The sequence below is a fragment of the Bos mutus genome, chromosome 1 (assembly GCF_027580195.1).
Source record: "Bos mutus isolate GX-2022 chromosome 1, NWIPB_WYAK_1.1, whole genome shotgun sequence".
Lineage (NCBI taxonomy): Eukaryota > Metazoa > Chordata > Mammalia > Artiodactyla > Bovidae > Bos > Bos mutus.
The window spans coordinates 151,040,106-151,066,057 of NC_091617.1; the positions used below are offsets into that span (position 1 = coordinate 151,040,106).

Sequence of the window (25,952 nt, forward strand, 5' to 3'; positions counted from 1 at the left end):
TTACCACTAGCGCCACCTGCGGAGAAGGAAATGGCAACCCACTCCAGTGTTCTTGCCTGGAGAATCCCAGGGACGGGGGAGCCTGGTGGGCTGCCGTCTATGGGGTCGCACAGAGTCGGACACGACTGAAGCGACTTAACAGCAGCAGCAGCGCCACCTGGGAAGCCCATACTGAATAGAAAACTAATGTCAATTAAAATGTCTTTTAAAAGCCCTCAAGGATCCGAATAGGCTATTTTGATTTTGAGTTTCTAAAAAACGCAACTTGTCCTCTTTGTTTCCTGAGCTGCACCCACTACACTATTTAATACTAATGTATTTATTTAAACATGTTTTAGAAAAAAGTTTATCATGACTATGTCTTCAGAGATATTACAGTTCTTAGGAAATGGTTAGGTAAGTGCACCTATAATCCATTTTATGCAAAAACAAGGGAACTGAGAGGACTAAGGCTCAGGAAAACTTTTTCAAAAGCTTTAGTTATAAAATCTTCTTCCACAGTAACTATCAAGAAATATGGATGATATGTACAGGCACTAGCAAGGATTTTCCTGCACAATACTGCATTCTCTTCTTAATGCCAAAGACATTTGTGGTAGCAAAGCCTACTCACTGTTTTCAACGCAGGGGAGTCCTTAGCCCCAAAGGAATGATATTAAGAGTGTTAACACTGCCAAGAGCAGGGTGCCAAGTTCCCACCCTCTCACTGGGTCTATGAGGAAACGGACAGTGATTAGAAATGACCACTCTTTTACACAGAACTCCCTTGGCTTTCCTATGGACAACTATCATTCCTCTACTCCAAGTGGGAAAAAACAGTAAATTGTCCTGGATACAAGAATAGGCATGCAAGATTTTATGCAGGACTGTGGTTGGCACTATAAACCAGAATACCCCACAGACACGTGGGTTCGTTTAAAACAAGTCAAATAAAGCTGAAGTAAAGCACACCCTTGGAGAGACCATTCCTGAGGGCCTTTCGGGCAAAAATTGCACCTCCCCCAACCATCCACAGGTTTAGATGTTTGCGAGGTTATCTTTAGCCATTAGAATATAAGCTCCACGTTAGCAAGGACTCCGTCTTATCCACTAACATACACTTACCAACAAGAGGAAACGCTTGGCACAGTAAATGTTCACTGGTTTCTCAAACTACCTGACATCTAACAGAACATCCGTTAGCTACTAACTGACCATACAGAGTCCCATCGTTGCTCGTAAGTTGTAGAAATTTAATAGAATTGCTTTGGTTTCCCTCTATTTATTTTCACGCCGACCTTCATTAAGAGAAAGTGAGGCTGACAGGTTCTAACTCTGTAACACGCTGCAGTTCCCTTATGAGAAACCTCATACCTTAGAGGCAGCACAGAGTAGTGCCTAACAGCACAGATCCCTGCGCCTCAATGCCCAGTTCAAATTCCAGCTGCACCGTTCCCTAGCCATGTCCTCTGGTACCTTCTCAACTTCCTGTGCCCCGCTCTGCTCATCAGCAAAACAGCAATGATTACCACAGTATCAGCTCCCAGCTCCGCAGCCCTTCCACTCTTCCTCCCCGGTATTTTCAGAGCAGCATGCACCCGGAAGGGCCTTGCTGTCCACTGTCAGCTCCTCCCTGCAGCTAACTGCTCATGCTCTCTCCCCCGCTCATGGGAAAGCAAGGCCAACAGCTATCAATTAACTATTCATTTATGGACTTTCTGCAATCTGGAATTTCTACTTACAGGTTCTACTTATTTATCCAGAAGCTAACTAATTTATGCCCCCCACCCGACCTCGCCAAAAGAACACCCCTGCCTAACCTGCCATTTCCACTAACAACACTCTTCCATCATCCTGGCTTGCTTCATGTTCTCATACTCTTCTTCATTCTACACCTTCATGACTAATCATCCTCTAGGATCTGCCCAGGGTTCCTACTAGGATTCGTAACGATCTCTGTTCTTTCACCTTATAACCGTTCACGGACAGTAAGTTCCATGAGAAGAGTGGCAGACTCCTGCAACTGTCACAGGTCTCTCAATTTCTAACACCTAGTAAAGGGGGTTCTGAACCTAGTAGGCTCAGTAAATATTTAGTAAACTAATGCAAGCCTGGCTTACTATAACCACCTCCTGAAGAGGCTTCCAGGAGTCCAGAATACAAACCTTTCTAAAGTTGTTAATCTTTCATAAAATGCCTCGTGTATACAACTTGTCTGCTTAGACACACTCATTGACATATTTGAGTAACCACTAGTTATAAAGCACTACAGGCTGGACTGGGGAGGGAAGAAAGAACTGAAGCACAATTCCAAAACTTGAGTCTTCTCCAGTTTTTCAAGCATGTGCAAGAAACAGCCACGTAAACACTTATGGTAAAAGGTGAATGGACATTAATTCTGATTAGTAGGTAGTTCTTAATTAAACAAAGGAAAAGAAAAGGGGCATTCCAAGCTGAGGGAAGAACAGAGGTAAGAACCTAAGAACATACAAGTGTTATGTCTGGGAAACAACACGGGCTGAGGGTGGCAGTTACAGTCTAACTGTGTCCCTGCAAAACTCACATGCAAGTCTAGCCCCCAAGCACCAAGAATATGACTATATTTGGAACTAATCTTATTTGAAAACAGGGTCACTGCAGATGTAATTAGTTAAGGATAAGGTCATGATGGTGGGCCCTAATCCAGTATGGCTGTTGTCCTCATAAGAGGAGGAAATGTGGACAGAGACAGGCACTCAGGGAGAGCGCCAGGTGGGGACAGAGACGGAGATCAGGGAGGTGCAGCAGAGGTCAAGGTATGTGGAAGCAACACGCACACCAATCAGACTGTGAAACATCGAGACACTCAGAGCGCATTAAGCACCTTACACGGGGTAGGATCTTCTCAGCAGTGAGGAATAATCAGACTAAACACTCTGCTGGTCTCACGTACAAAACCTTAAGTACAGCTAAACAGATCAAATTATTTCCAAGAAATGTAACTGTCCCAGAAAAAGGTCACAAAAATCTATAGAGATGTAAATCTACTCCTCACTTAATACAGTAAAAAAAATCATAAATGTCCAGCACACAATCAGAATTACCAAGCATACAAAGATGCATTGGAAAACATAACCTATAATGAGAAAAAAATAATCAACTGAAATTGATCCAGAATTGACACAGCTGTTAAAATTAGCAGTTAAGGACATTAAAACAGGTATTATAATAACTACATTCCACATATTCATATAGCTAAAGAAGAAAATTGTGGGAAACATTTTTTTAAAAGACACAAACAGAACTTGTGCAAATAAAACTACAGTTTAAGATTAAAAACACATTAGACATTGCAGGAAAAAAAGAAGAGTGAACCTGAAGATAGGAATAAAAAGTATTTCAACTGACTATTCAAACATCTGAAACTGGCTGTCAACACAGGGGTGAAAAAAAACCAGCTTTTTAAAAAGAGAAATTAAAATCTAAAATTAACAGCCATTCACTTAGTACTGGGACCACCTCAAACTTTGTAATATACATGACTAGAATTCCTGGTAGGAACAGAAGCAATTTTTTCAAAGTCAGAAATTTTCTAAATTTGATAAAAACTACAAATTCATAGATACAGAGGGTTCAATAATCTGCAAGCACAAGAAACATAAAGAGAATCACACAAAGGCACATCATAATCAAATTGCTCAAAACTAATGGTAACAAGAAAATCTTACAGGCAGTCAGGGGACAAAGGATATATTATCTATAAAGGAACAAAGATAAGCATTTAGTAAGATTTCTTAGAAGAAACAATGCAAGTGAGTAGACAGTGGAGTAAGTAAATTGTGGAAAGAAAAAGTATCACCTAGAATTTCCACGTCCAATGAAAATGTCCATCAAAAACAAAAGAAAATGCAAACAATTTCAGATATACAAAAGATGAGAAAATGTGTCACTAACAGACCTGCACAACAGAAAATATTAAAGGAAGTACTGAGGATGAAGGAAAATGAGAGCAGACAGAAATAGGACCTAGACAAAAAACTGAAGAGCATCAGAAAAGGAAACAACATGAGCAGATGTGTAGGAGTGTTTCTAGTTAAGTCTCATTAAAAGATTATGAACTGTTTCAACAAAAACAAGTAGTGTGGGGTTTCTAACATACATATAAACTCTATGAAAAGCTGTAAAAAGACCAGTAAAAGATAAATGAAAGTATACTTAAGTGGTATGGTCAATATGCTAAATGTGATGTGAAATGGCAGGATTATTTGAAAGTAGACCACATCATGCCAAACGCTGGGCTGGATGAAGCACAAGCTGGAATCAAGATGCCCAGAGAAATACCAATAACCTCAGATATGCAGATGACACCACCCTTGTGGCAGAATGTGAAGAAGAGGAGAGTGAAAAAGTTGGCTTAAAGCTCAAAATTCAGAAAACTAAGATCATGGCATCCAGTCCCATCACTTCATGGCAAATAGATGGGGAAACAGTGGCTGACTTTATCTTTTGGGGCTCCAAAATCACTGCAGATGGTGACTGCAGCCATGAAAATAAAAGACACTTGTTCCTTGGAAGAAAAATTTTGACAAACCTAGACAGTGCATTAAAGAGCAGAGACATTACCTTCCTCTCAAAGGTCCATCTAGTCAAAACTATGGTTTTTCCAGTAGTCATGTATGGATGTGAGAGTTGGACCATTAAGAAAGCTGAGCACCAAAGAACTGATGCTCTTGAACTGTGGTGTTGGAGAAGACTCTTGAGAGTCCCTTGGACTGCAGGAGATCAAACCAGTCAATCCTAAAGGAAATCAGTCCTGAATATACATTGGAAGGACTGATGCTGAAGCTGTAATACTTTGGCCACCTGATGCAAAGAACTGACTCATTGGAAAAGACTCTGATGCTGGGAAAGACTGAAGGCAGGAGGAGAAGGGGACCACAGAGGATGAGATGGTTGGATGGCATCACCGACTCAATGGACATGAGTCTGAGTGGTGATGAACAGGGAAGCCTGGTGTGCTGCAGTCCATGGGGTTGCAAAGAGCCAGATACGACTGTTACCAGATAAAAAGCAATCACTGATTAAAAAAAAAGGGGGGGGGGTTAAAGTGAATAAGCCAACAAAGGAGAAAAAAAAAGTCCAATAAAACATGTTCATTTAATCCAAAGAAGATAGGAAAAGTAGGGGAAGCAAAACAAGTAACAGAGAAGATAAATAGAAAGTAAACAGCAGCCTAACTTAAACTGAAACATATCAACAATCATATTAAATGCAAATGGTCTAAATACCCCAAATGAGAGGCAGAGATTTTCAGACTTGGGGGTAAGAAGGAGAGCAAGATTCAACTACATGCTGCCTATAAAAAACACATTTCAAATAGACATTAATACATTAAAAGTAAAAGACTTAAAAAAAAAAAAAGTAAAAGGCTGAAAAAAGATATGTCATGCTAACACTAATCAAAACTAAGATGAAACAGCTATATTAATATGAAACAAAGTATTCTGTAACCGATGGAATGTATGACTAGGAATGAAAGTCACTTTATAATGTTAAAGACGTCAAATCATCAAGAGGATATATTCACTCTGAACATGCATGCACCTATCAAAAGAGTTTTAAAATACATGGAGCAAAAAAAGAATTGTTAAGAACAAATAGACAATTATATTGGAAAATTTCATAATCATCTCTTAATAAGTGATAGTACAAGAAGACAGAAAATCAATAAGAATACAGAAAGAACACTATTCATGAAGTTGACCTAACAAACACTTAAGACAACACGCCACCAAAACACAGTTGGGCACACACCGTTTTCTAGCAACACAGCACGTTTACCAGGACAGACCATACTAGGGATCATAAAACAAATGTCAACCAATTAAAGGGGATCAAGTCATACAAAAAATGTTTCTGATGGTAATGAAATTTGAAAGCAACAATAGATCCATGGAAATTCCCCAAATACTTAGAAACTATATGACATACTTATAATAAGCACTTACGGCTCAAAGAAGAAGTCAAAGAACAAATGTATCTTGAACTAAAAGAAAATGGAATGAACACACTGTATCAAAATTTACAAGATACAGTTAAAATAATACTAGGTAGAAACTTACAGCACTAAACAGCTCTATTAAAAAAGACGACATCTGATAAGGGAATGAACAAAAAACACAGTGCTGTTTCTAATATAGCAAATAATATCTGACAGTACCTTTGTCGTGTGAATTAAAATATAAATGGAAATAGAAAATATAATTTGAACTAAATGTAGCATATTTTTAAAAAGAAGCTCTGAAATCAATGACTTGTTTTCTATCTTAATAAACCAGAAAAAAGGCAAACAAAACCCTAAGTTAACAGAATAAAGAAAATGGTAAGTATCCAGAGTAGAAATCAACAAAACAGAAAACAAAAAAACAGAGCAAGTCAATGAAACCCCAATATCTCTTCCATGAATGTAAGATGCAAAATATCTGAACAAAATTGTAGCACACTGAATCCATCCATCTTTAAGAACAGGACAATGTATCATAACCAAGCCGGCTTTATTTCAGAAATGCAGTGTCAGTTTAATATTCAGAAATCAACGTTATTCACCAAATTAACTTTTAAAAAAGGACAATCATACAGTAATCTCAAAATCCAACAACTATTTTTGATTAAAAAAAGAAAAAACTTTCAGCAAACTAGAAATTCATCTTCCTCAATCAAATAAAGGACAGTGACAAAAATTCCACAGCTAATATCATACTTAGTGGTGATTCAATGTTTCTCTCCTTAAAAAAAGAAGACAAGGATGTCCTTTTTCAGTACCTCTATTCAGCACTGTGTTCTATATGCAACACTACATTCCATGGAGGTCCCAGCCAATACAGTAAGGTAAGAAGAGATACAAGGTAAGCAATTGGAAAAGCAGCAGCAAAGCTGGCTCTCATCATAAACAGATCATCCAGGTAGAAAATCTGATGGAATATACCGAAAAGCTATTAGACTCACAAAGAAGTTTAAGCAAGGTTGCAGAATACAAGCTCAATACACAAAATCAGTTGGATTTTATGTACTAGCAGCTATAATCATAAACTGAAGCTTAAAAACTATTTATCATAGCTTAGATAAATATTTTTATAGATCTGACAAAAGATGTGCAAGACTCAATACACTGAAAATTAGAAATATCAGAGAAATTAAAGAAAAATCTAAGTAAGATTTCTGTCAGTTTCCTATTTGCAGAAACTGACAAAATGATTTGTCAGTAACTGTGTGATACAGTTATGGAAACTGGTGAAATATCCGGAAGGAAATTTCCAGAAATGCAAAGGAAATGCAAAGGACCTAGAGCAGCCACCACAATTTTGGAAAAGAAAAAACTGCAGGACCAACAGTACCACTATCAGATTTCAATACTTAATTATAAGTAATACAGTAATAAAGGCAATATGGTATTGGCATCAAAACAGACAAATGGATTAATGGAACAGATAATGGAAAAGAACAGGAAGTCCGTGAACAGACCCACACCACATGGAGACTGATTTTCAACAAAGATACAAAAGTAATTCAGTGGAGAAAGGATAGTCCTTTCTTCAAATGGACCATTTGCAGAAAAAGTGCAACATTTGCAGAAAAACTTGCAGCACCAATGACAAACATTAACTCCAAACGGATCACAGACTTAAATGTAAAAATTATAAAATCTGGAGGGGGGAAGAAAACATGGGAAACCTTTTGGATCTTTGGACAGTTTGCAAGTGTTCCAAAAGCATGATCCACAGAAGAACAAATCAATGAATTAGATTTGATAAAAATTAAAAATATCTGTTCAAAGACAAAGAGAATGAAAAAATAAGCCATAAATTAGGATAAATTATTTATAAATCATTTATCAGCTAAAGGACTTGAATCCAAAGTAAATAAAATTCTCAGAACTCAGTAATAAGAAGGGGGGAAAAGTAGGACCAAGGCTTTGAACACTTTACCAAAGAGGACAAACAGAGCGCAAACAAGCCTTCCTAAGACCATGTGAAATACCACTTTCATCAAGAATCATTTCCTAGTTCCAATCGAGAAAGGATCACTCCCTCCTCTGAATTTCCACCTCTCCTGCAGCATGGATATTTCACCACTTTCCGTAACTGTATCACACAGTTACATAAGGACATAGGTCAACTACCTCCACTGAACTATAAACTCCGTGAGTGAAGGAGCCTAGGTCCCTCTCACTATGGGGATGAATAAAGCATTTCTGTTTATTTTATTTTTATTTCAGTTTTATTGAGATATAATTGATATACAGCACTGTGTACATTTGTTTTAGAATACATCTTCAGTAGACATGCCTAAGAAAAATGATCAGATATTAAGGTTTAATTTTTGTTTACATTCCTTGCAAGGATGTTAAGACTGTCCAATTAGCATGCCCATCTGATTTAACTAGACCCTTAAATAAAAGATATAACAATTAAAGGGGTAAACTTCTTAGATAATTTGATATAGACATCTAAAATTCACATGGATTATTTTTGGTACCATCCTGTGTTTCAGTGCTTTAGGGTCAAGAGGGACGGAGGAAAAAAAGTTTAAAACCCTTATGCTTTAAACCAACAGACAGCACAAGGTGAAGAGCACGAGTTGCCAGAAAACCAAGTGAAGAGAAGCCAAAGAAAATGAGCGCCAGAACAGTGAAACAGCAGTTCTGATTTTAAGGGAATGACACCAGCTGGCTTAGAAGCTCAGCACTGAAACATCTAAGACACTGAAGCCTTAATCACTGTGACCACCTATACTGGTAACAATAATACCAGAATGGTTACTTTTGTTCAACTGCTATCTGTTCTTCCCACTAAAATGTTCTTCCTTCCTATTACTCTCCAGCTATATGAATTGAGTCATATTTAAAACCTTAACGAGTTCCATGGACTTTCTCAAAAGCCTTTCCCAGGCCATTCATCCTGTTTCCCGTGTCCCAATCCTCAAAAAGCCTGGGATGTCTTTTTCCTGTACTCTTTCAGATAAATACTTAATGGTACTTTCTGTATGACAGTCTTATGTTTTCATCTAAGTCTGCATGAGTTTACTCTTCACCTCTTAGGTTCTTTGAACGAATCACTGAGATTTTAATTTCCTACAGACTCGTTCACCAAACTACTCAATAAAGACTTAATGTAAAGCAAAGATACTAAGCAATAGTTAAAACTTATGACTTAAATCAGAAAGATAGTAACAAGAGGTGATGAGTAACAACCTGAAGATGAACCGAAGAACACGATCGAGGGGCTTCGAGTTATGTTCCTACCTGCTAGACTACATGAGCTGCTGCTGCTGCTAAGTCGCTTCAGTCTTCAGTGTCCAACTCTGTGCGACCCCATAGACGGCAGCCCAACAGGCTCCCCCGTCCCTGGGATTCTCCAGGCAAGAACACTGGAGTGGGGTGCCATTTCCTTCTCCAGTGCATGAAAGTGAAAAGTGAAAGTGAAATCACTCAGTCCTGTCCGACTCTAGCGACCCCATGGACTGCAGCCTACCAGGCTCCTCTATCCCTGGGATTTTCTAGGCAAAAGTACTGGAGTGGGGTGCCATTGCCTTCTCTGAGACTACATGAGCAGTACCAGATTAATTCTGCCCCAAACCTTGCACCAATTTATTAAACAGAAACATGTACCTTTATAAAAGGTCAATCATGAGAAATACCAAATATGCTACTTTTTGCAATGGTACTATTTCTAATCTGAAAAGAAAAATCAACTTTACTGAACAGAGTTTTAGAAAACCTGTGCACAGTGCTGCTCCCTGGGTTATATTTTGACAACGCTAAAGTATTTTCTTTTTGTAATAAAAGTATTTAATTAGATAAAAATTTTAAACAATTTACTTATATAATTTAATACACATATTTTGGTTACAGGTATTTAACAAAGCAATCAAATCCTTATTTCCACTTGTGTTCTAAAATCCGCCTGCCCGCAGTGAGTGGGAACTGCTGCAGATCATTAAACACTCATTTATCAATGTCTCTCACCAGGCAACACAATGCAGCAGAATAGCACATAGAAACCATCCTGAACCCCAGCAACAGCGGCTGATTAGCATAGCCTACCACTAAACCGACTCCATATGATTGGAACTGTTAGTCGGAATGCTAGCCAATCAAACTAGGTTATGCAAATAGCCTATTTTAGTTGCCAGGGCAGAGCTACTTCCCAACGTCCAATAGGAAAACAAGCAATAAACAAGAAATGAAATTGAGCTTTGTCACATTTTCAAGTTGCTGTTAACACTTTCAGGGTTAGAGCAAAATTAACAGCAACTGTAAAGGATTAGAATCATATTCTATTTTTCACTCCAAATGAAGTCCAATGGTAATACACACAGAATACAGTTAATGTAGTGTATGTGTTGTAATTTTAACTTTTTACTATACATTTATGAGTTTTTCTATCAGAAGCTGCCATCAACGTTTTAACTTTTTCCCCCCACCTACTCAAAGGCAGGCATTACGTAAATCTCTTTCCATACATTCAAGTATATTCTCATATTAGAGAAATCCTATAAAGCATTTTTATTCTATTACAAAAAAACCTAAACAAAAGGTGGGCGTAACAGAACACACAGCTCACTGGAAGTCTGAAACAAGCTTTATCAGACTGAAGAGAAACAACATTATGGTTTTGGTTACAATATATGCAAATATATAATTTCAAAATAATTTTAAAATTACAAAACCCCAAGTTATTATTAACCTATAGGGCTCAGAATATACAAACTGGGAAATAATGCTCATATCACGGAACCAAGATCAAGATGTAAGCACAATATAAATACATTATATTCAAATGTAAAATTTCTAATAATGAGTAAAACGTTAAAAAAAACTCCTACTGTCGGGACGACTGCTGCCGCTGCTAAGTCACTTCAGTCATGTCCGACTCTGTGTGACCCCACAGACGGCAGCCCACCAGGCTCCGCCGTCCCTAGGATTCTCCAGGCAAGAACACTGGAGTGGGTTGCCATTTCCTTCTCCAGCTACAAATACAGTCTTAAATACAGTAACTCAGTATATTCTGTATACTAACAGCAAAAATACAGTCTTAAAGAGCATAGGTGTTCTGACAATTCTGAGTGGTTGAGAGAACGTCTTTAATCTCACATATTCAGAGAACTGCTTTGAAACATGTCAAGGAGACACATTTCCCATTTGTGCCTTATGACTGTGTCTTTATAAAAGATAAAGTTTTATTTTAAAATAGATCAACTTGTCCCACCTATCCTAGCAATTATCTCCTAAATGGAGTACAGATTCATTCCACACCAAGAAGTCAGAGATTTTCAAATATATTTTCCCACAGAATGTCTGTTAATGTCTCCAGAAAGACTTCTAGCATTTGTAAATATATTGAATTAAGACAAAGAACAGATTTCAAGCATCAGACTTAAAGAAAACAGCACGTTGCTCCTATCTCCACCACTGCAAGTTATCTTCCCCCGTAAGAAAACTGAAGCCACTCTTCCAGCATCTCCAAAGCAACCACCACCTATGCTTCTCTCCTAATTTCTTCCCATGTTCTACTTAGCAGTTCTGGATGAAAGTCATTTAAAAAGTCCAATGAAACCACCAACTAAAGTCAGCTTCTTAGGGGCAGGAACTTTAAAGCTGGAAGAAACCTTAAAGACTGTCTAATACCAAACCCCTTGTTCCAAAAACAAACTATACTTTTAGAAAAGTAGTACATAAGATCTGTAGATGAAAATCAGTTCAGTTCAGTTGCTCAGTCGTGTCCGACTCTTTGCGACCCCATGAATCGCAGCACGCCAGGCCTCCCTGTCCATCACCAACTCCCAGAGTTCACTCAGACTCATGTCTATCGAGTCGGTGATGCCATCCAGCCATCTCATCCTCTGTTGTCCACTTTTCCTCCTGCCCCCAATCCCTCCCAGCATCAGAGTCTTTTCCAATGAGTCAACTCTTCGCATGAGGTGGCCAAAGTACTGGAGTTTCGGTACAATGGACTCTCAAGAGTCTTCTCCAACACCACAGTTCAAAAGCATCAATTCTTTGGCGCTCAGCTTTCTTCACAGTCCAACTCTCACATCTATACATGACCACTAGAAAAACCAAAGCCCTCCCAAATACACTAACAATATCTGTAAATAATATCAGTCAAGTACTAGTAAATCTCATGGTTTGCTACCCCTACAAAAATATATAAAAATATAAATGTTCAAAAAAGGTTAGCTCAAAACCACTCTCAATGCCATCATATGACAAAAGCATCTACACTAACCACGGCTTACTTAAGAAAAGGTGGAAAAATCACTCTAACTGAAAGACTCAATCTTACTTCCCCCTTCAGATATCATTTGGGTGGGTGCTTAATACTTGGAACCCTTTACAAGCCTCCTTTAATACATGTGTGTGTTTAATACTTGGAACCTTTTACACGCCTCCTTTAATTCCTAAGGGCAAAGGCAAAAGAGAGAAATAAGAGAGAAAGATTTTTAAGTCAATTTCATTAACACTCCTGCCCATAAATTTTTAATATCCTGGTCATTTCTCCCAGGTTCAAGATTCTTACTTCCATCACATCAATAAACTGATCCTAATCCAGCCCGTCTTCCAATCTACAGCAGTTTAAAAACAAAAAAACATTTTCCATGTAAACAAAGACTGTTCTCAGTCCACCTTAAAACATTCTCCATATGACAAAATTTTCCATCCTTAAAGAAGAAAAACCATTAAAACCTTGGCACTTGCATTTTCGTTTGGGACCTAGAGACACAAGGAAACATCATCTGCCTGACGACAGATGCTCCGGGATAAAACATCCTGAATTTAAATGTTGTTCAGTTTATCATCAGTTTTTTAAAACTTACTTAAATTGTGGAGTTCAGGAAAATATCAATGACTACTACTTCTGGAATCAGAAATTAAACATTGAAAATATTTTAAAATAGTTAAATCACTAAATTAGAATCTTCATTACATATGTATTTTAGAATTTCCAGTAAAGAAAATACTAAGTTTTCTAAGTATAGAATCAACCATTTACTTTTTAAAAATATAGTATTCCAGTTATATTGCAAGAAGAAACATATTTAGAAAATATAACTGGTAACTTCTCAAATCTGCAATTAATGATGCTCAAAATATATAAATAGCCTCTAGCCTCTCAATGTGTAATAGGCCATTATTATGACAAGTAATATAAGTCATCCAGATCAGATCAAATCAGATCAGTCGCTCAGTCGTGTCCAACTCTTTGTGACCCCATGAATCGCAGCACACCAGGCCTCCCTGTCCATCACCAACTCCCGGAGTTCACCGAGACTCATGTCCATCGAGTCAGTGATGCCATCCAGCCATCTCACCCTCTGTCGTCCCCTTCTCCTCCTGCCCCCAATCCCTCCCAGCATCAGAGTCTTTTCCAATGAGTCAACTCTTCGCATGAGGTGGCCAAAGTACTGGAGTTTCAGCTTTAGCAGCATTCCTTCCAAAGAAATCCCAGGGCTGATGTCCTTCAGAATGGACTGGTTGGATCTCTTTGCAGCCCAAGAGACTTTCAAGCATCTTCTCCAACACCACAGTTCAAAAGCATCAATTCTTCGGCACTCAGCCTTCTTCACAGTCCAACTCTCATATCCATACATGACCACAGGAAAAACCATAGCCTTGACTAGACGAACCTTTGTTGGCAAAGTAATGTCTCTGCTTTTGAATATGCTATCTAGGTTGGTCATAACTTTCCTTCCAAGGAGTGTCTTTTAATTTCATGGCTTCAGTCACCCAAGATGATCTCAAATGATAAACCACACCGTACCAACAATTTTATATTTTAGGGAAAACTACAATGTAGCTGTATAGTTTTGAAAAATGGAAAGCATTTTCCTTTTTAAATCTGAAGCTATCTAATCTGGAAAAATATTCAAAACTTTAGAGCTACTACTTTGGTCCAGTCTGTGATGCCTCACCCCGTGTAAAGCGAGGCGCCGTCACACCGCCTTGTGGGACATCCTTTACAGAAAGACGACGTCCAGAGATGTCTGTCCTTCCCAACCTGAGACCAACTCTGACACCTTCCCACCCTCCTCCTCCTCATAAATCTGCCTACAAAAGCAGAAAGTAAAAAGTAACCGGTTCATCTTTCTTAACCATCCTCACCTATACAAACTGCATTAATAATTTTATCAATTTCCATGAATATGAAAACAAGTGGACAGATTTCACACATTTAGGGGTTATACTTAGTCTGATTTTAAAAAATGAACAGTATGAAAAATTCACTTTCAAGAGGCTTGGGGTTCAAAGCACCTGAGATAAGGAGCCATCCTCCAAAGCAGTTGAAACCTAGGTAGCAAGAAGAGGCCACGTGGCAGTAATGGGTAAAACGTGGACAGAGAAAACCGTACTTCCCAACGGTGCGTGCTTAGTCTCTCAGTCGTGTCCAACTCTTTGAGACCCCATGGACTGTAGCCCACCAGGCTCCTCTATCCATGGGGATTCTCCAGGCAAGAATACTGGAGTGGGTTATCATGCCTCTCTCCAGTTGGGATCTTCCCACCCAGGGACTGAACTCAGGTCTTCTACACTGCAGGTGGATTCTTTACCACCTGAGCCACCAGGGAAGCTTCCAAAGAAAGCCCAAACCAAAAATCACAAAGGGAGAAACTGAAGTACAGATGTTGACTCTCAAGAGAGCTATTTCTCGCATGGGCAACTTTAAGTGCTATACTGTAGGTGGGTAGTAGACGGAAAGTTTTACTGAGATGATGAACTTCACTTCTTTCATGAATTTCACTTCACTACTTCTTAACATTTACTACCAGAGAAGCAAAGACAGCCACAACTGGAGTAATGCTTGAAAAAATCCTTTAAGACAAACAGCAAGAGAAGTAACAAACACCACACCCAGAAGCTCAGTTTCCTAAATTGAGGCTGGAAAGTGCTTTCAAAAGGAAAAATCTACAGCATAGGGACTAAGCATACGTGTTCACATCCTCCATAATATCTACCAACACAGCAGTTAAAAGTCACAAAAATAGAACCAATTCAGCAGAGCATGGGAGAGAGATTCACTGCGGTGAGCCAAAAGTTCTGACAGATTTCTTCAAGACAAAAGGCCAACAGGATCATACCAATAATCAGAAGAGTATCAGAAAGACCCAGAGCCGAAAGCTGACACTAAGAACCACAGCAGAAGCGGCAGGTGCCATTCTGGGTGCAAAAGGAAAAGTGGAGTAGAAAGAAAGATGGGAAGAAGGGAGCCTGGCTACCAGACAACTATCTGCTGTGTGGTCAGCCTCTCCCAACTGCTCAAAGAAGCATCTATCGCAGTCAACACACTTAGTCTCAGCCACTCAAACAAAGAGGTCAGTCACCCTCAGGCTGAGGCAAAAAAAAAAAAGCCCTGGAAGACACTACGCCACCTGCCACAGAAGGGCTAGTAAGGAGCAGCAGAGCCACTCTGCTCCCTGGGACCCTCTCACCTGGCAATGAAAGGGTGAGACCCCTCTTGACAAGACCCCCATTCACACCTACTCAACTGAGGCCATCTGCCTGGCGTCTCACCACAAACCCCAAACCTGCATTTGCCCCTGCAACTGGGACAGAAGCTGATAATGGCACATGGAGGTCAGATTCTTGAGTGGGGCAACAGGGGTTACAAGTATTTTTCATTAAAATATTGTAAAAGAGGGCCTTCTCGCAGACCGAACAAAGGTGACAAGTATTGTAAACAATTACTCTGCCTCTGATTTAAAACAAAACTTTTTGCCCAGTGAAAATCTGCACAGCACACAATTAAATCATTTTTGAAAATCATCATGACATTACACTACACCTCCAATCCCAGTGTTAACATTCCTCCTTTGAGTGGAAGAAGCTTGGTGACATACATCTCCTTCTCTAGGTCCTAATCCACTCAGCAATTTTCCAGTACAGTTTTCTTGTTTTTAATTTTCAACAGAACCTCAAGATAAAAAACCATGGAGCCAATTACAGTTCAGGAAAGATATGTAAGTGCGCATCCTTATATGCAACGTGAAAGCCACTGTCTGGCAGACAAAGGCTGCAAGACGAAAAGAAAGGGAACCAAAGCTCTCATTTTGTATCTTGGGAAAACAGGACAGGTCAAGAAAGAGAAATTTAAATCAATTTTGTAAAGTTGTAATAATAACAGAAAAAATTTAAAAGAGAAATAGAAATTGGCAGAAAGAAAAGCACACAGAGCTATCTGATTTCCTCTTTCTCACAGGACAGTCTTTAGTTTCTTAAATAATAAAATAGATCTATAAACACATTACTCTATTGAAAGTGATGTTAAGTAACCAAAGGAAGAATTTAAAAACTGAATATTAAAAGGGATTTTACCACTAAGGAGTGAGAATGAGGAAAAGGAAAACTGCTATTTCATTTTTACTTCCAGAATTATTAACTATACACCTGTAAATTGAGTAATTCATGCTTAATATAGAAAAAAAGTACAAATCTGATTTTAACACGTCATTTAAGCATGGCTTAAAAAATACTACTACTAGTAAAGGCGAACAAAAGGTTGGTTGTAACCAGGAGGTTCTAGAAAAAGCAAGCATTCAACAAATCTTTTAACTTTTATAACTTTATATAATGCAGATCTAGGTTTCCATTAACAAAATAATAGTTTACATTTTCAAGGATCTACTTTCTGAGTACTTGTTCCCATGTATATTTTGTGGATCATGTGAAAAAATGGAAGTGAACTTATTTGTACAGCTCCTGAATCTCTAACATAAGGCCCACTTAACAATATGGATGTCTACACTTTTTAATAAGACTAGCATTTAAAGGAAACAAAGGCTTCAACCAAGCTCAAGAGGGACCAGTCAACAGTAGCCTGCTGTCAAAGAAAAAGGGAGAAAGCCCACTGAGAGAAGTGCAGTACTAAATGATTCCTGTGGAGTACTCAAGCTACACTGTCAAAACCTTAAGCTGTAACTTTTTACATCAGCTTTTTTAGTTTGGGTTTTCCTTTTAAAGACTCTTTACTCCTTAAAATAAACCAAAATTTACTTTAACAAACTTTTCAAATAATGGCCAAGTTGACCCATTTTCTAAAACTATGAAAACCAAACTCCCTTAAAGTATTTCTACACTCAAAACAAATACTTTATTTCACTTGAATCTACAATTCAAATCTGTCAATACTACATTTTCTTCACCACTCATATGTGCTTGTTTAAGAACACGTTTCTTTTTAAAGCAGTAATTACTTCCACAGATTTTCCAGAAAAGCTAATACAGATAAGCTCTCTGTATCTTATCAACACCAAAGAGTAAATTATTTATGAAGCCCTTGGAAATCCCTGTAAAAGAGGATATACAATACACCAAGTAAAAGGTCACCACCATCAACAGATTGTTAATGGATTTATTCTCATCTGTTCAACAAATATTTGAGAATCGATTATATTTTCAGGCATTACACTAATAAAAGCCCTAGACCCTCCATACAAAAACTTAAAGCTCCTGTATAAAACGATACTATGAACAAAATTAAAAGACAAATGTAAACCAGAAAGTTCAAGAGAAGTAACAAAAGCAGGAATATACTGGCTAAGCAAGCTCCATCCCTGACTAGCTGTGTGACCTGGGGCAGGCTACTAACTTCTGGCTGGGTTAATCATCACACCAATCTAAGAGTCACCATCAAGAAAAAAATGAGTTAATAAATGTAAATCATTTAGAATGGTTCCTGACATATACCAATAGTCAATGAGGAACTCTCAAGAAAATGAAATTAAAAAAAAAAAAAATACTCGAGAAATATCAGCAAAAAATACTAAAAGGAAAATCACAGACCATATAAACACATACTCAGCCTCACTAATACTCAAATAAAGGCAAATTAAAGTATTAAGTTATGTTTTCCCTATCAAATTGGCAAATATTTTTAAATATTCAGGATTCTACAGTGGGGTAAAATTGTGCTGTACAGCTGGTAAAAGCCTAATCTGTTCTTTAAAAAAGACATTTGAAAATATGTATCAGAAGTCTTAAAAATGTACATGCCCTTTAACCCAATAAATGCAACCTCCAAGACTAGACCTAGGGCAGTAAATCACACATGAACACAAGGTCTACCACAGCATTCACTTCAACATCATTATGAACTAATCAGCAACAATGGGGAATAGTAACTGATTCGTAGAATACTAATTACTCATGAAAAATGATGCTATAAAAGATTGGGAAAAAACGGAAAAAAAAAAAAAGATGGGGAAATGTTTAAATTTTACAAGACTAGAGAAAGTAAAAGGTGACCCCATTTGCCTCTTCAATCCTGTTCGAAGGAGCCCCATGTAAAAAAGGCATAACGAGCAAAAATACATCAACTAAAAAAATAGTGATATTCCAATTATTTGGATTACTGATTTTCATTTTCTTCTTTACAGAAGTTCTATCTGAACTCAAATTACTTTTAACTAAAAATACGTAAACGGGACTGTGGTGGGGACAGCTGCACAGCTGTAAAAGTTCACTGAAAACTGAACCGGATAAGATGCAAGAATTTCATGATGTGTAATTTATCAAAGAATATTCACCAACACACACAGGACAGGGGAAAGTCCTTGCCCTCAAAGAGAGGAAAAAAAATTACATTTTGTGTTTTACTGAATGGGGAAGAAGGAGAACTAAAGTATTTCAGATCTTTTTACCAGTAAATCTGCGTAACTGTAACAAAATCTTTTTCTACTAGACTCATGTAAAAATGGTATTAGATTATCACTTCAAGTATATGAAAAAAACAAAATGTTAGTTTTTCAAGTAACTTGGGTTACCAGAAAAAAACTCTTTACTCCAACACATTTTTTTCCCTATCTACCCTGCTCCTGCAAATAAAACCTGAGTAATACCAATAAGTAGGAAAAAATCAGCATTATAAATAAAACAGTCCTTCAACACAATTTTAAATTATGTAAATGAGATGAATTTTAATTAACTGTTAAGTCTGATAAAATTTGAAACACTAAACAGGTGATTTGAGAAGACAGGTCAAATTCTCAAAACAAGGGTAAATTCAAGAAAATGCAAGCTCAAAATAAGCATAAATAGTATGGTAATAACCACTGAGAGGGGAGAGAATAAAAATAATAGAAATAGGCCACATCTATCAGGCACCAGCTATGTGAGCGCTCGGCACTCCACTGTGAGGTCATATTGCTATTACCATGCTTCCTATTCCCCTATTCCTATGAAGAAAGTGAGATGTGGAGCTGTGTATTTCGTTCTTGTAGTTCCCCAAATCCCTTCTGCTTTCCTTTCTTTTCATCATGTGTCTAGGGGTGAAGAAGCATGACCTGCTGTTTCCCCGACTTGTAACACCACTGAAATTTAATTACCAACTTGCCCCTCCCGCCTCTTCTCCAAGCATCCAATCTGAAGGAGTCTTTTATTTCCCATTAGTAACTGATGCAATCAGAACTTTATTCTTTCTTTATGTTGTTGTTTCTACTGTATCTTCATTGCAGAGAATCTAGCCATTACATATTATACTCATGCATAAGCATCATTTAAGTTCCACAAGTACCTCTTTAAAGGTCCTTTTAGGTCAGTGTCCCTGCCGTCTCCTGGGTTGCCGAAGTTTACTCCCTGGTAGATTCCTTAAGAAGTGCTCAAAGAAAGAACAGCCTCCAAATTCATATTCACATTCGTAACATTTTGTTCGCTGTTTTCATACTTGAGTCAATTTAGCTGGATATAAAACTCCTGGCTCTTATTTGTTCTCCTTGTGTTTATTAGATGTTGTTATTCCACTGTTTCCAGAATAAAGCACTGTTATCAAAACCAAATAATCCAACAATCTTCCCCTTAAAGATTTGGATCTTTGCCTACATACTCCAAGAATTTTCTTCAAAGTCCAATAATGTTTAAAGAATATATCTACATGGTAGTCATTTCTGGATCAATTTCTCCAACTATATAACTTTTCAAATGTAGTGGTAACCCTTTTTCTTTTTTTTTAATTTCAGGAAATTTACCTGAATTATAATTATTAGAATTTATTAAGTTTCACTGCTCTGGTTCCTCTTCAGAGACTCTGGTATTGTTTCTATGTTGATATTTCTTTGCCTCTCTTTGGTAAATGTCACCTTTTCTAGAACATTTCTTTTTCTTCTTTTTTTTAAATTTTTGTCTCCTATTTATCTTCTGTTTCTCCGAAGACATTTTCTATTGTTTGTTTCACTTTAGCGTACCTTCTAGTCAAGCTTCATTTTTCAAATGATTCTTTATTTCTCTTTACCATTTCTAAGATTTCCTTATTCAGATTTCTGTTGCTCTTCCCACACCTTCCCAGGTGGTGCTAGTGGTAAAGAATCCACCTGCCAATGCAGGAGACCCAAGAGGCTCAGGTTTGATCCCTGGGTCAGGAAGATCCCCTGGAGGAGGGCATGGCAACCCACTCCAGTATTCATGCCTGGAGAATCCCATGGACAGAGGAGCCTGGTGGGCTACAGTCCATGGGGTCGAAAAGAGCTGGACATGACTGAGCGACTAACACTCCATATTTGTATCATCTTCTAAATTTCTTTGAGCTTGAATTCATTTAGAAACATCAGGCTATAGTTTTCATTTGTTTTATAAACATTTCTTTCCAGCATGCTTTCACTGTCTGCAGATATATTTTTCTCTCATTCCTTTTTTCTTATGAAAGTAAACTCGGGGGGGAATTTGACTCAGTTGCTCTCTTTCATGCAAAATAAAAAAACTTTTAGGAAGCTAGAGTAGATTTTCCAGGTTCAGTAAGTCCTCCTCTGTCTTCCTCAAGAGGAAATGAAGCATACCAAAACACAGTCTCATGACTGAGGTCTCTTGTACTTCCACCTTCCCCCTATCTTACCTGCCCTTCTCCCCTTCTCCCCCATGGTCTTCATCCTGTTTCATCTGGATTCCATTATCAGCAGTGTCTCCTCAGTGTGGGACTCTGACCAGGAAGGGAACTTCAAGTGGTCGGTTTTGAAGATTCATAGGCACCAGAGGGCTCTGCCACCACAGAGTTCACTGCGGGCCCCTGATATACTGAGAACTCACAAACATCTCTTCATTTTAGCTGCTGTTCTCAACCTTTCTTGCCACACTTTGCAGGGACTTTTTGTTAGCTAGCTTGGGGTTCTCCTGTTCACAAGTCCATCAAATTCCTGCTGCTTTCTTCTGAATCTTTCAATACAAGTGTTGACACCATGCAGGTCCTGTAGTTATTGGAGACTGGTCCTCATCTACTTCTATTAAGAGTTTGTGGTGATACTGTTTTAGAGAAAGTGTCCATCAATTTTTGGTTTTGCCATGCCAGTTACTCTGTATTTAGGGAAAACTGTCAAGATTCAAACAACTATGTCCTACTGTTATCTCCCCAGATCTCATACATTCCTCTGAAGGTACATTTAGCAAGTATCCCTACAATTTAGAATAATGAGTATGGATCCATTTGCTTTCACTGAGGTCTTAAATAAAGGTACTAAAGCCTAAGAAATACAACTTTACAACATGGCTAACCTCAGGTTTTCCACCATCTTCTCTATAAATATCCTATGTTCTTTTATGAGACACACACCTGATGCAATCATTATTAATCACTTTCATCTATAAACCAGAAACAGTAAAAAAAAAAAAAAAAAAAAGGAAACATGAAATGGAAAATAATGTCGAACTCTTAAAACCACCTGAAATTTATTTATTATTAATATATAGAAATAGTAATAGAAATTTATTAAAGCAGACATGCCGAGTAGATATTTTTAGGCATTAATAAGAGTAACAATTTTTATTCTTTTAACAAGTATTCATTGAACACTTTCTATGTCACAAGAACCCTGTTAGACACAGGACACAAAAATGCAAATACGCCTGAGAATCAGATTAGCTGGGACCAAAAAATGGCAAGCTAACATATGCAAATGCCGTAAAAGCATAAAACAAAACCACTTGGTAGAAAGAATCCTGGGAGAAGAATATTTACTGAACTATGTTAGGTTTGTCGCTTTATGCATTTCAGAAACAACTAAACTTTTTCCTCCACTGAGAACACACTATCACTTTTATAAAATTTTCTAAAACAGAAGATTCTTCTCTTTGCCAGCTGAATTGGAAACTTATTTTTAACTATAATACTCACTGCTCGAAAAGATATATTAAAAAGACAAACATTTGTCTAATGCTAATAAGTATAAACTGGTACATTTACCAAACACCTTTTTAAAGAGTTGTACGAAGGGTTTTAAAATTCTTTAAGCCCTATGAGCTAAAATACTTACACTCCTAGGGACAAACTACAAGGCAATAATTCAATATATGAACAAACACTCACGCACAATGTTAGTACTTTTTAAAAAAGTGAAAAGGAAAACTTAAAAAAAAGTCCCAAAGACATCTAACTTAACTAGGAAATGGGCATTTAAAGAAACAGCTTCAAATCACATATTTTAAAATAAATTTCTAAAATAATGTGCCCTCAAAATGTTACAGTTCTGAATGCTCTGAATATGCTCCAAGTTGAAAGGAACAACAGACCACTATAGCTAGTAAGTTTTTGATGACACAGGGAAATGTTCACAATATAATGCTGGGCAATAAAAGAGAAAATATAAACAATATGAAAAAAGATTCTGCCCAAGCACACCAACCTATTCAGATGATCTTAATAAAAAATGGCATCAAGAACAAAATACTGGAAGAGAAAGTGCCCTGGCGCAATGGGCAGTAGAACGCTGGGTATGTTTCCTTCCACTCATCCATAGTCTTATAAATTTCCCGATTTTTTCACTGATACTACATTACCGAGTCAACAGGGAGAAAAACTTAAAACCTGAGGGCAAAAATAAATCCACTGGATTTAACCATTCACCAAAAACCATCAACCTGTTGAATTATTAAGCACAAAATCAGACCGCTCAGGATTAAGAAACGAATGAGAACTAAAGAAGGGAAAACACATATAGGAAAAGCCTATTTACACAGGACCATGTGAAGAACGAGACCAAAAGGAGCGAAATGGGCAATACACTCTCAAATATCAAAATACACAAATCTTTTTATTCCCCTCCGTGCACCCTGTGTATGTAAATGGGACTACAGAAGTTGACTTTATTTAAGTTTACAGATCTGATTTCTAATTGCTGTATAATATTATAATATGCCATACTCCTGTGATCACTGTAGTATGCAAACTTTGTCCCACAAAACTCACATTTTAATCTGTTAAAACTACCACATCAAATAGCTTTAATCACTTAAGTTTATAGAAATATGGTAGACAATATGATCAAATCAGCAGAATTTAAAATAAATTTATAATGTTCATCCTCAAATAGTTATAGTTCTGTATGTTCTAGAACTATTTCAAGTTTTCAAATAACTAGCTTATCACTATTATTAAAAATAAAAATATTTCGGTTGTTAAAGAAGCCCAGCAAAGTATAGTATCATCTGCTGTAACCAACAGCTTTTCCGATTAACGTTCCACTGAATGTTAATAGGTATAAATAAGAAATAAAAGGAAGAGGAGGTCCTTTTATCAAATAAATATGAAAAATGCAAGTGCTTTTATGTTAATGTGCACAGTGACCTCTGAGGCAGTGCATTTTCCAAATTTAATCTCCTAAGTACTTTCTACATTCTAAATAAACTGAATTTGGTTACTGCTTAATTCAAAGGAGTGAGCAGTAGCTCCTAGGTTCTCAGGATGACTGCATGCTTGGGTAGAATGGTGTCACTCATCACTAACAGGAATAAATAAGAGAGGAGAAAATGTGTGCAGGAGAGACACCTAGGAGGCAGTTATGTAAGTCTGGAGCTCAGAAAAGAAGAGTGGGACACAAAAGTAGATTTTGACAACATGTAGGTATCAGGTGAAGACATTACTCCGAATGCCTTAACCAGAAAGTGTTTTCTATTTTTACTCTAGGTGCCTTGAATTCAACAGACAAGGATCTAAAATTTATCATAAACATCCACTGCATAATTTGTTTACATATCTTCTCCCTCTTTCAGGTGAAATGTGTTCCTTGATTCCCAAGCAAAGGAATCCTTACAAGCCAAGCACTACTATCGCACCTGGTACAAAGCAAATGTTAGCGAAACGAATGTTTGGTCATAAGTGATTTTTCTTCCAAAGATCAAAAAATAATCCAATCTTACCTAATATACAGCCTAACTGTATTTTAAAATGTGAAAAATGCCCTCAAATTTAACAAGCACAGAAACACCTATCAACACATGTACTAAAGATATATTAAAGTTTAGCTTTCTGTTCAGTAAAAATCAATTATTAAGCTTTGGCTTTTGAAAAGCGCAGTCAGTCAAAACGTATTTCAATGTCCTTCCTAGCATCCCTGAACGAGCACCTACAATGAAGCGGCATGAGAGTAAGGCATCGTCACATCTTACCAACCTACAGTCAAGATCATGAATGCCTGGGGAAACAACACTCACTTCCAAGTATGCAAAAACATTCTAGAAATAACTCCCAGTGAAAAACTCCTTATGAGCTTTTACATGTTAAAATCCTGTCCGCTGAATAATAAATGTGTGCATCATAAAACCAGAGCAAACTGTATTAATTAATGATGATTATAAAAGCTGTTAATTTTACATTCAAAACCAATTATTAACTTTCAAACTGTTGAAGGGGAAATACACCAACAGCTAATATACACATCAGAGTCAAACCTTCCTTCTTCAGTCTTTCCCTTTATCAGCCATTAAATGTTGGTAATTTTTAAAGACTACAGGGCTGAGTAAGAGACTAGATTACACCACAAATCTGATATTTGTAAATTTTCTGTGTGTTCCAGCACTCATAAAATGAACTAGATAATCTTTATAAACCGGATTTACTCTTTAGATATTTCAGTTCATCCATGAGCCTCTCAAGAAAAAGAGCTATTTGGAAACTTTTTTCGTATCTTGTGACAATAAACTAGAAATAAAAGAGCAACTCTGCCACCTCAAAGTTCCTTAAGGGAAAACCTCTAGAATCATTAATATTCATGGATAAGTCTTTTGAGACACCCCCAGAACACTTTGTTCCTCTACTGACCTCAGGTGAAAGTAAGCATCTACTTGGTATAGCCAACGTGCTAGTACCATGCCCAAGGGCAACCCGGGAGCTGACTGGGCTCAGAAACTGTTCCTGCACCAGAAGGTCACACTTATAAAATCTGACAACACAATTTTCATAAAATTCTACAATGTTTTCTGTAAATTCTTTCTTGTTTACTCCTCCATGACACTGATACTCGGCCTCAGCATCACGATGATTCCATCAGCCACTCGGCCGGCACGTGTCCATGGTTTACCTCTAGTATGTACAGGCAAACACATGCGTGCACCCTTGAGACACAGGTTACAGCAATAATCACTCAATCGCCTTTTACTCAAAAAAGAATTACCATCGGACTCTGAGTTCCTCATGAATGTAAAATATGATTTGATCTATAATTAATATATATTCAAGCACATTTCTTCATACAAAATGGTACACTTGAGACTTTTTTTTTAAATTCCATTCTGAAGTCAAAAAAAAGTAAATTTTTTCTGTTTGAAAAACAAAGATCACCAAAACCAAAAACCAATCACAAAAATTTTAACACCTTCACTAATAATGTAATTAAGTATCTATCCAAGATTTATGTAGTTACTTCTTTTCCAGTTAAAGACCACATTTTCAGTTTATGAATCAAGCAAGAATATCTGTGTCCAGGTCTACAAATACAAGCCGCTTGGTTCAACAAAATGTCTCCTAATCAGCCTGATTTAAAACCATTCAAATTTAAACATTAATAACACCTTATCCATTAGCTACACTACATTTTCAAGAGTTTGAACATAGCCACAGATACAACAGCCTTCATTTTTCCATGTACAAGATCACCTCAATTAATTACAAACCAATCAAAACTACTCTTTCAAAACTGCCTTCTATACTGCTTCTCCTATATAAATACAAACTATAAAAAGATAA

General features: G+C 37.3%; 1 protein-coding gene across 3 annotated transcripts in view; it reads right to left on the reverse strand.

Moving 5' to 3' along the window:
* DYRK1A (dual specificity tyrosine phosphorylation regulated kinase 1A) overlaps window positions 1–25,952 on the reverse strand; it is a 143,690-nt gene that overhangs the window by 68,429 nt on the left and 49,309 nt on the right. The gene's annotated exons all lie outside the window — the stretch shown is intronic.